Source organism: Cannabis sativa, chromosome 5 (genome assembly GCF_029168945.1).
Source record: "Cannabis sativa cultivar Pink pepper isolate KNU-18-1 chromosome 5, ASM2916894v1, whole genome shotgun sequence".
Classification (NCBI taxonomy): Eukaryota; Viridiplantae; Streptophyta; class Magnoliopsida; order Rosales; family Cannabaceae; genus Cannabis; species Cannabis sativa.
In genome coordinates this window covers 33,379,101-33,390,474 of record NC_083605.1, presented here as the reverse complement: position 1 = coordinate 33,390,474, position 11,374 = coordinate 33,379,101, and the positions used below count along the sequence as shown (strand labels likewise).

Here is an 11,374-nt window from a genome sequence, read left to right as displayed (position 1 = left end):
AAGGAGGCGTTATGTAATTATATCAATTATTATTTAATTGATGATTAATTTACTTTGACCTTTTCCACCATGGCGACATATAGCATGTTTTGACTACAACGATCAAACACTACTTAAACTAATTAATCACAATTAATTTCCACTTCATCACCAATCTCTAAAAAGGTGAGTTGTATTAACTAATTGTATTATAATTTCTACTAGAGAAATGCTAAAGTGTATTAGTAGTGCCTAACACCCTTCTATGTGTCAGTATCGCTATCAAACTAAGTATCGAGTCCCATATAATTTAATATAATAGTTTTTAAGGAGTATCGCTAACCAATCGCAACGTGACATGTCGAGAAGGTGTTAGACACCACTGGTACATTATAGCAATGCTCTTTCTACTATTATGAACAGTTTTTTAATTATTCTATTTTTTAGGAATAGGATGGGGATGGCTAATTGTTATTTTCAACATACCTAGATTATTGACTCAAAAGTGAAAAGTCTTGTACGTGCGGAGCGGAGTAGCTAGTTGTTATAATGATATATAACTTATACTATGGGCAAATGGGTTTGCTCATTCTACACATTTAAGTGGGTTTGGCAATTATCAAATTTTGTCTAGTTGTAATTAACATTGTAACATTAAATTTTTTTTCTAAGGATAACACGGACCGTTAATGTTATAGTGTTAATTACACTCATTCTACACGGTAACATTATTGTTTTTTTTTATTTATTTATTTAACTCATATCACATTAATTATTGGTTTCAATATATATCTAATAGGATTGTTAAATATGTGAAGATAAAAAACTTAAAAAACTTAAAATTTATAATACATAGTAGTATATATAATTATTAAGTTGATGTTACGTGCAATGCACATATAATAATTTTTTTTTAACTAAATTTATTTAAGTGATATTAAGTAAAATACATGTATATTCAATTATTTTAACTAAGTAATATATTTTTATTTTTTAATTTATGAAATAGAATTTGAAATTTCGATCTTTAAGAATTTTTTTTAGTTATTGGAGCTACATTGATGTGCTCATTAAATGTTATTATATCTATATATAAAAAAATGAATTTAATTATTATACGTATTTTATATTGTTATCTATATATAACGATTATATTAGAAAAATATTTTGACAAAATTTGAATTTGATTAGACAATTAATTGCTTTCAAAATATATATTATATATTATGTCCAAACATATATTTTTTAAAAAAATAATGATAGTGATAGATACAGTATTTTAATTTGTAGTTAGGAGTTATAATAAAGTGTAAAAATTATTAGAAGCATGTATATATATATATCATTAGTCATTTTTAAAATAAAAAATTTAAATATATATTTTATATAGATGTGATTATATGTAGATGTGATTTTTATTTTTAAATATATCTATAATTAAATTATTTTTTTTGATATAAATATTATATATAACTTTTATTTTTAAATATATATAATAATATTACAAAATTAATAAAAATTATTCTCTTAATTAATTGGGATATTTTGTTAAAATTGACGTAAAAAATTTATAAATTTCGTTAAACTAAAGATTCTATTAAATTATGTCTCTCCTAGAAGTTGGTTAGCTACTTCTCATTTTATTTTAGGGTTCTTCCTATTCATAGGTCATTTATGGCACGCAGGAAGGGCTCGTGCAGCTGCAGCAGGATTTGAAAAAGGAATTGATCGTGATTTAGAACCTGTTCTTTCCATGACTCCTCTTACTTAAGACAGGAGACCCAATGCTTGAAGTAGGAATCAATTGGATTCCACCCTACTCTTATTAAGTAAGTTAATAAATTGGGCGAGTCGGCAATATTTTTAAAGTCTTCTCTTTTTCTTTCTTTTTATATCTAATCTGTTTTCTTTTCTAGCTCGGCTAAGCCATTCCACTTATAATACTGAAATTAATAAACTAACGAAACTAATCTATTCACTAAGAAAAAGGAGAGATAACCACATATTTTATATAGAATCGATGGATGAATTTTAAAAGACAATCCATTCTTTTATTTTTCCTAAAAAAAAAACATAACACGACTAATTATTATAATTATATATTGACGCGATAATATACATTAATTAATGGAAAATATATATTAATTCTTATTAACAATTTAAAATATACATTCTTTAAAACATTATTAACAAACTAATTACTATATACAACTGATCAAAATATCATAAAATTTAGGACATTTTACAATTTTGTATACATTATTTTAATTAATTACAAAATATGTACAAAAAAAACTTATTATCATTTTCTCATACATTTTTATATATAACTAAAAAACTTTTTTTAGATTTTTTTTTTATAATATATATGGTAATAGTTATTGATTATTATATATATGATAATATTAACTATGTTTATTTTTATGTTTACAATTATAATAAACATACCAATAATATAAAATATTTTATATATGTGTTTATTTTATTTTCTATTAATTAAACATACTAATTTAATAAACAAAATAATAATATTCACATAGGTTTATTATATCACTCTATGTATTATGTTTATTTTCTAATAATTTTTTAAAAAATAAATAATATATATAAAAAAAATTGTTTATCTTTATCTTTTTCTTTGTTTATTGTGTCATGTTTATTTTTTCTAATTAAATAATTTTTGGAGTTTAAAAAGTTATGTTTGTTTATTTATTTTTTGATGTAAAAATTATATTTCAATAGAAAATTCGTTCACTAACTCATTAAAAAATAATCAATATATAGAAACAATAGGAAAAAAAATATACTTATTTTAGTATAGTATAAATTGGCTATGCCTATTTTTATGTTTACAACTATAATAAACATACTAATAATATAAAATACTTTGTATATATATGTTTATTTTGTTTTTTTATCTATTAAACATACTAATTTAATAAACAAAATAATAATATTCACATATGTTTATTACTAGTAGAATGTTACGTGCGAGGCACGTATATATACTAAATTTTATGATAGATGTGTTTTGCTTTATTTAAAAATAATACAATAAATAATTAAAAAAAAATATTATTAATTATTGTTTGAGATTATTAATATATATATTCAATTAATGTAAATAATATAAGACCTCACCAAATAATATAAGAAGTGATGAAGATAACTCATTCACTCACTTCGAGCTTGATAATCATATATAGTTATCATTGCAAACTACAAGTAAAAAAATGTCATAATAATTTAATAATAATCCAATTAAAAAAAGGATGTGCTCTCATAGTTAACCCCTTTGAATTTCTCTGATTGAAATTTTGTAGCTCGGGTGTGGTGAAAGGGGTATATCAATCACTTAAGAGTGAGAGTAAGATTCTAACTGACCATTTCAAAATAATCGTGTGAAAATTGTGGAGAATGATGGTTAATGTCTAAATTGCACGACCACGCATAAAGATTTTTCATTAGATGAATTCAATCATCCTATACATCAAATAATTATTCATTCCAATAAACTAATTCATTCGAAACAACATTAAGATTATGAATCAAACTCACCTTTGCTGGCACCAATGAGGAAGAACTCATTGGGCGTGATGGGACTATAAAAAAAATCGACCACAGAATGCGAATGGCCATGGCAAACAAGTGGAACGAATCCTTCTTATTCATATTGGTCAAAACTCCAAATTAGATAAAAATCCAAAAAACAAAACCAAAACAACTAATCCTTCTTCTGATCTATATTCCAAGGGCAACGAAAAAAATCCTAAAACCAGCACACAGAAAATTTTAATTTCCTAAACAATCAATCTAAAAAGGTAAAATATGCAATAAATAGAAACAAAATAATTAGCTAAACGGAATAGGAATGATGTTGATAAATTTGAGATTATGCAGAGAAATTTCAGTGCAAATAAAAATTGGCAGTATATTTAGACACAAGTGGAAAAATACAAGTTATTTAGAGAAATGTTACGTACCGAGAGAGTATGATTAGTTTTAGTCTAGATTTTATATATATTTATTTTTTAAGTAATATATAGTGTTTTGTTTGGAGGAATAATATTCATATTCAAAATTTTAGTTAAATATATTAAAAACAATGATAGTATATTTATGAAAATTGTAAATAAATTTAATATTAAAATGTTAGGTTATTCTTTTTAGTTCTTTTTTGAGCATAGTATTAGAATGTTATTGTAAATGAAAAAAAAAATTGTAAAATAATATAATTATATGAACGATTAAACTCATTAAGTCAAATAGTGAGTCAGTGTGTTTGGTAAGTAAAACACAATTATTTTATAAATAAATGATACATATCTTGTTATTAATAATAAATAGTACATTGATCTCAATATATGTATTCGTCTAGCATTTATTTTTAATGTGAAAAAAATTTCGAAACATGATAAATGAACTTAAACAAAGCATTGTAGAATTTTATTCTAATCTTCAAACTCAACCCCAATTATTTGAAGCTGCAACAATATCTCTAGAGGAAAGCTAGTAACCTCAATCTCAAATGTTGCTAATGGCACAAGAACATATTGTCTACCTAAAAATTTCAATATAAACATTCAAGTTATCAGTAGCTATTAATAATAATAACATGTACGATAAATATCTAAGGAGGCAAAAATACAAACTTTTAAGTTAATATTGCTCTCATACTATGATAAATTCAACCACCACTAAACATCTCACTTCTCACAACAAAATAAGATGGCTAGGATACCAAATCAAGCAAAAATATAGTTAGAAAATGCCAGATCTACAATTGCGAAAACATAAGGCTTTTTTAAAATATATTGTAATTCAATGGTGATTATTCAATTTAGTAATATCTTCAGAAAATACCAAAACATCTTATCATTCTCTAAGAAAATTAAAGGAGCAAAAACATATCACACCTATGCATATAAAAATGAATTTGCTTTCTAATGCAATTAAAATGGAAAGAATATATAGATTTAGTAAGAGTACTTCAGATCACAACTTACTAAATTTTAATTGGAAACTTAAATCCCATGTTAAACTTAAACCAAGTAAGATGAAAAGATACATGCATATTGTTCCCATGCCCCATTTCTTAATCCAACAGGGGAGGCATATTAGATTGCAGAACACATTGCTGATGAGTCTCTCTCATTAAGTGGGTTATAAACTGAACCAGTACCAGCTGGCTGCAATTGACCCTTTCTTGCAGGCTGTTGCATATTGTACAAAGTGCCCCTAAATTGTTGCATTGAATGTCCATGTTGGTTCTTTTGTTGCTATTGTTGCTGAGTTCCTTGCATAATTTACTGTCCATATTGAGATAAGCCATTATTCTGCTGAGAAACTCAATGAGCCACTGGAATAAGAACCAACTTATGTGTAGGAGGAGCTGTTGAATACAAAGGGTGTATCTACATATTTTGGTAAAAGATTTTTTCTATATTATTATATAATAAAAATTGTTGGCACCCTTATTGTGATTGAAAACAATGATTTTTACAGATCATAGACAAAATTTAGGCCTTTTTTTTATAATTATAGGCCAAAGGAAATGAAATATTGCTTCAACAAAAATTCCTCAAACTTATTTAATAGAGAAAACAAAATGGCCTTCATCCAATAACTAAACAAAAATATATGAAACTACTGGTAGGGAAAAGTATTATTAGGTTTAAGAATTACCCACACCAACAACAATAAATCAATTCAAACAATGCTAAAGAGGTGATAAAAACCTTTTTTGAGTCATTTTATCAAATAGATGATCTGCATAATTATAGATATGAAACTATCCAATCAATAATTTCATAGAAGCTCAGTTTCTATAGTGACAGAATAATAAGAAAAAAATATCGTTGTCATTCTTATTGTGATTGAAAAAAAAATTGTTTTATAGATCAGAATTACAAAGATTTATCATGTAATTTGTATTCAGATTAATAATTATGAATCACAAACAATGTTGATTCTCAATTTAGTTTTATTGTATTTCACTCTAGTAGCACTGTTAAAGAGAAACCTGCAGAATAAGAGAAAATGAAGTAGAATACAACTTTAAAGACTACTAATCACCTGATTTACTTGACAAAATGACATACACAAAATCACATAGTTCTGTAGAAAGTCAATTCATGCATTTTCAGTCATACTACTCCTCTCTTAAACAATTTTTTTTTTTTAATGAATCAGAAATTGTATTAGCTCGAGAACATTTGATTACACCCAAATAGCACCCTTAAAGGACCTATAACCAAGACCTAACTATACATTGTAAATGTATTTACAAATTTTGAAACCATCCATATTTGAGATTTTTTTTGGCCAAAACAAAAAAACAAATAAACATTTAAGAGAGGCAAACAAATAAACTTGAACCTGAGAACTATAAAGATCCTAGAAATATATTCGCAGATAAAAAAATATAACCAAAATAAAACCATACCGCTATATATAGTATCTCATTTGAAGCTACTGGACGATATCGTCTCTTAAAAGGATTCCTTATGCTAGTGGAGGCATTACTCCCTGATTCATCTGTTACAACAAATTCAGGGTTCTCCTCTTAGATTCCCACTATTAAACGTTAGACTCCATATAATCAAAACAAAAAGAAACCAAATATTATATATAATCAAAACACAAATACGGCATGTCATGTTTACCAAACCGTAATAAACAAAATAAAAATATAAAATCTTACAAGAAAGGATTTGGAGTTCGTTTCTATGGAAGCTCAAGCCTTAACAAAATTAAATTTTCTCCCAAAACAGACATCAGATCTGTAATAATCTTCCGCCAAAAGTTTAAAAAAAAATTTCGAAATATGTGGGCAGTGCAAATTTTGATGGTATAAGCTAATATTTAATATCAGTTCAAATATTAATAAGATTTGTTTTATTATTATTTTATTATATATAAATAATATTTTATTATTTTATTAAATAAAAATAAAAGTCACCCATAAATTTTTCATAAACCAAGAATTTTAGTTATATAGCCACACTTTATATAGAATAGATATCACTCTATGTGTCATGTTTATTTTTAGTAATTTTAAGTATTGATTTATATTTATATAGATTAGTGTTTATAATTTTGATATTGTATTTTATTCAAAAAAAATTCTTATTAAATTATAATAATTCATACTAAAATAGATAATAAACATTTATCTTTTACTAAAAAAAATATTTAATTTGTTTATTTTTATAAAACTGTTTAATTAATTTTACGAAATTGTTTATTTTGTGTTTTAATAAATATATTTTATTATTTAATGATTAAAATGTATAGTTTTATGTAATAAGTTTTCAAAATGTATAAGTTTTTAAAATAATTTTTTTTTGCACATTTTTTGTAATTATGTTGTTTTTGTTGTACATTTATGAAAAAAGCCCTAAAATTTATGCAAAATTGACACGAAATTTAAATTTGTGTGGAATAATAATTAATATTTCATATAATCACGTTGTGTATAAATTATACTTATAGTATGCGTAGTTATATATCCTCATACGTTACACATGCATGCACATGATATAATGGAGTCGGGATGTAGTAATAAACCTCTTAATATATTTCTTTTTTCCTTTGATCAAATATAGACTACTTTAGCAATAGTACTTAATAACTGTATATGTACTAAATATATATATGGATACAATTTTTTCTCGTAATATATTTTTACAGAATGTACAGGTATTCCGTGGTATATTAGATGAGTCTCAGGTTACATTAGATGAGTGTCAGAGTACGCTACTACTTTTTAACCTTAATTACCCCTAGATCAATCTCAGCCCTCAGATCAAATAACTTTCTCATCTAAGGGCTGCTGTACATTACGGAATACATTCCGTGAAAGTACACGGAACAAAATCATGTCCCTATATATGTCAATGTATAATATTTTGTATAGACGCGCATAGAATTTTTTGTGTGCTTAGAATGTTCTTCACGCAAATAATGGAACTGAAAGTGATGAGTTTCTAGATCAGTTGGAGTCGGTCAAATAACAAAAGTGCAATTGTAATATATATGTGAAATTTTGACTCAGAAAATTGATGAAAACGAAATCGGACACTAATTATTCTATCATATCAATGCAAACTAAAATTTAGGTGCCATATTTATTTTCCAATATATGGACTTCACTTCTTAACATATAGTTGAAAATTACGTACATGACATAACGTTACCAAGGAGAGAAGAAAAGTAGTTTAATATAGCTACGTGCTAGCATGGTTGTTGAAACTTCAAATATAATAAGTTTTTTATAAATTTATAAATTATTTTACTACAAAAAATTTTACCTTTAGTCATAATAAAACTGTTCAAAAATATTAAATACAATAATAAAATGATAACGCTTGAGGCGTACACATTGTCCTTAAGAATTTACAAAGTAATCTCGAGAATTCAACAGGTCTTCTCATTACAATGAGTGAACAAAGAAAACAGAAACACCAAAAATATCATAACCCAGACAAAAACAATTATATCTATTTTATATAAAATGTGGCTATATAATGAGAAATTATTGGGTGACTTTTTTTTTTAATAAAAAAAATAAATTTGTTCATATTGTTTATAATTAATCCACCTAAAGTGTTGCAATTAATAATAAATTTGTTCATGTTGTTTATTTTTTTATTAAAAATTATTTTCAAATTTTTGATATTTAGAATTAGTTAAATTTTAAATATTATTTTAAATTAAATTTGAATGTTTTGATAATTTAACTAAATGAACATTTTTATTAATTCCGAAGATAAATTTAGGACGAATGATACTTTTTTTTTAATTACTATTACAAAGTATAATAATAATTTTTGTTTTTATTTAAATCGCTATTATGTTTTCAAATTTCAATGATTATCACTACATTGAATATTATTAAATTTAAGATTATGATATTAAAAAAAAAACTCAAAACTAAAATAAAATTAACATATGTGACTTGGCACGTAACATCTATCTAGTAAATATATGTAAAAGATATATACATATATAAGTTATATATGGTATATATATAATGCCCTATGTGCGATATATGTTATATTTTCTGTTTTTTATCTTAAGTATTATATATAGAAATATATAGAACATTAACATTCATTATGAACATTGCTTTTAATCTTTTAGAAAAAGGTGGATCTTGATCCTAATTAATAGGAACACAATAAAACTCCAATATATTACCAAGTCAAAAATTAAGTGGCATACATGTATATACTACCAAGTCAAAAAATTAAGTGGCCACGTTTCCTATTTGAAATATATATTGATTATATAATATATATAAGGGCTATTTTTTAAAAATATGGGAAAAATTATTAAGGTTATGATAAATATGAAATAAAAAGTAAATGCCACTAAATATGACATTATCTAACCAATCAAACTAAAAATATGGTTTTTTTTTTTTCTAAAAAAACCATATATATAAAACATTGAAAAGAACAGAAAAAAACACAAAAATACAAAAAAGGAAAAAAATTAAAAAAATACTATGGACCGGCCCATTAAACATTTATACAGTCCACATACAAATATTTACAAAAATACCACATGCACTAAGCCTTCAACTGTACATATCAAACGATGAAGATGAACATACCTCGATCGTTTCAAAACCGCAAAACAACCAAAACGAGGAAAATACAATCATTAATTATGGCGAAATCAACTGGAAAAGAAGACCTGCAATGATCTAAACAGAAAATGACGAAAAAAAATCTGAAAAACTGTGAAGAAACTGAAATTACACATTTGTTTTCTGTTTTATTCGATCAAAACAACTCCCCCTAATATCGAAATCCAGATTCATGAAATGTAGATCTGTAACAAAAAGATGTGGATCTCCCACCAAATCCAAAACAATGTATGATGTGAAAAAATAAAAAAAAAATCTCATGAATAATACATCTACGTTATATACAGTTGCATTTTGATTAATTACTGGTTTCCAATATAAATATATTTTTTTAAAAACACAATAAGAAGAGTAAATTCGAATTAAGGTACAACCAGTTACGTATAAGTCTGTTTATTTTTTGTTTTGGTTGCCTTATAGTTGCCTTATCGTTTTATGATAGTTTATATATTATGCAGGAATTTAATTTGACGGGAACTAAGAAATAGTAGTTATACATAGTAAGTTTTGTGCAAATAGTTGCATATTAGTTTTATAATGAAATAACATATGCAAGTAGCAAAACTATAATAAAACTACAAAACAACTGTATACAAACTAAAATACAGGAAAAACTCTTTAAACATCAACATCGATGATAAATCTCATTGTTACCCATTGATGATATAAAAATGGATAGGAAACAACTAAATAAAAAACATACTAAAAAAAATACATACAGAAGGTGTTTACACTATTAAAAAACTATGAAAAAACTATTACAAAATGAGAAATCAATAAACACAAAACCCACAAAAGTTGAATATGAAAAAATTTCAAAAATGGGGGAAAACCAAAAAGAAACCGAAAACAAATCTGCGATCGAAGAGGAGCACCATCCTAATCATTTTTTTGAGCAGGAGCATGAGAAATTTTTTCATGGGTAGCAACCTTTGATTTCTTTATAAGAGGAGCTCACTCACGTTTCGACAATTGAGGAACAAAATCGAAGTCATTGTCTTGAACAACAGGACGTTTGCTCTTATTCCTATTAGCTACAGATTTCAATCCCAATTTAGAACTTTTCTTTGGCACAGGGGAAGGAGAAGAGTTCAGCTATGGAGGTTTTATTTTTAAAAAAAAAAAAACTGAAAAGAAATTGAAAATAATAATAATAAAAAAAAAAGAGAGGGAAATGATGTAAGGTATGATTGATATAAGTCATCAATGGAAGTTACAAGATATTTAAAAAAAGAAAACTGAAATGAAATGAAAAATCAAAGGAAAAAATGAAAAAAAGAGAGGGAAGTGATTGATGGTTGATTGAAGAGGGATGGAGGAGATGCACGTGTCATATGCATGGGGGAGTGTGCATGTGGTATATATGTAATAAAATAAAGGGAAAATGTAAAAATGTTGAGGTAACCGTGTGTAAGTATTTATATAATAAAAATTCCTAAAAAAAAAATCTGAAATTAAGATTCATAAAAAATAAAAACTTAATTAAATTACCATAAAAAATATTATAATTTCCTTCGTATTTATTTTTTTTTAAAAAAATAAAACAAATAAAACTATAGTGATCGCGCGGAGTTGTCACTCGTGCTGGAAAAGTCATAAGAGTTTGCTATCGGCATCGAAAAAGTCGTCGGAGTAGCTGCTGGTGCCGAAAAAGTCGCCGGAGTTGCTGCCGGCGCCGAAAAAGTCGTTAGTATTGGAAATTATTTTACCAGGATCTTAGATCTACTCACAAGTATGTTG

The 11,374-nt window shown here is 25.4% G+C and overlaps 1 long non-coding RNA gene across 1 annotated transcript; it reads right to left on the bottom strand.

Annotated features, from left to right (window-relative positions):
- Positions 1-4,898: 4,898 nt before the first annotated feature.
- Positions 4,899-6,808, bottom strand: LOC133037878 (uncharacterized). Its single transcript, XR_009687865.1, has 3 exons — positions 6,683-6,808; positions 6,425-6,516; positions 4,899-5,393 (listed from the first exon to the last, which is right to left on the bottom strand). It is a non-coding gene; the product is annotated as an uncharacterized LOC133037878 (long non-coding RNA).
- Positions 6,809-11,374: the final 4,566 nt, after the last annotated feature.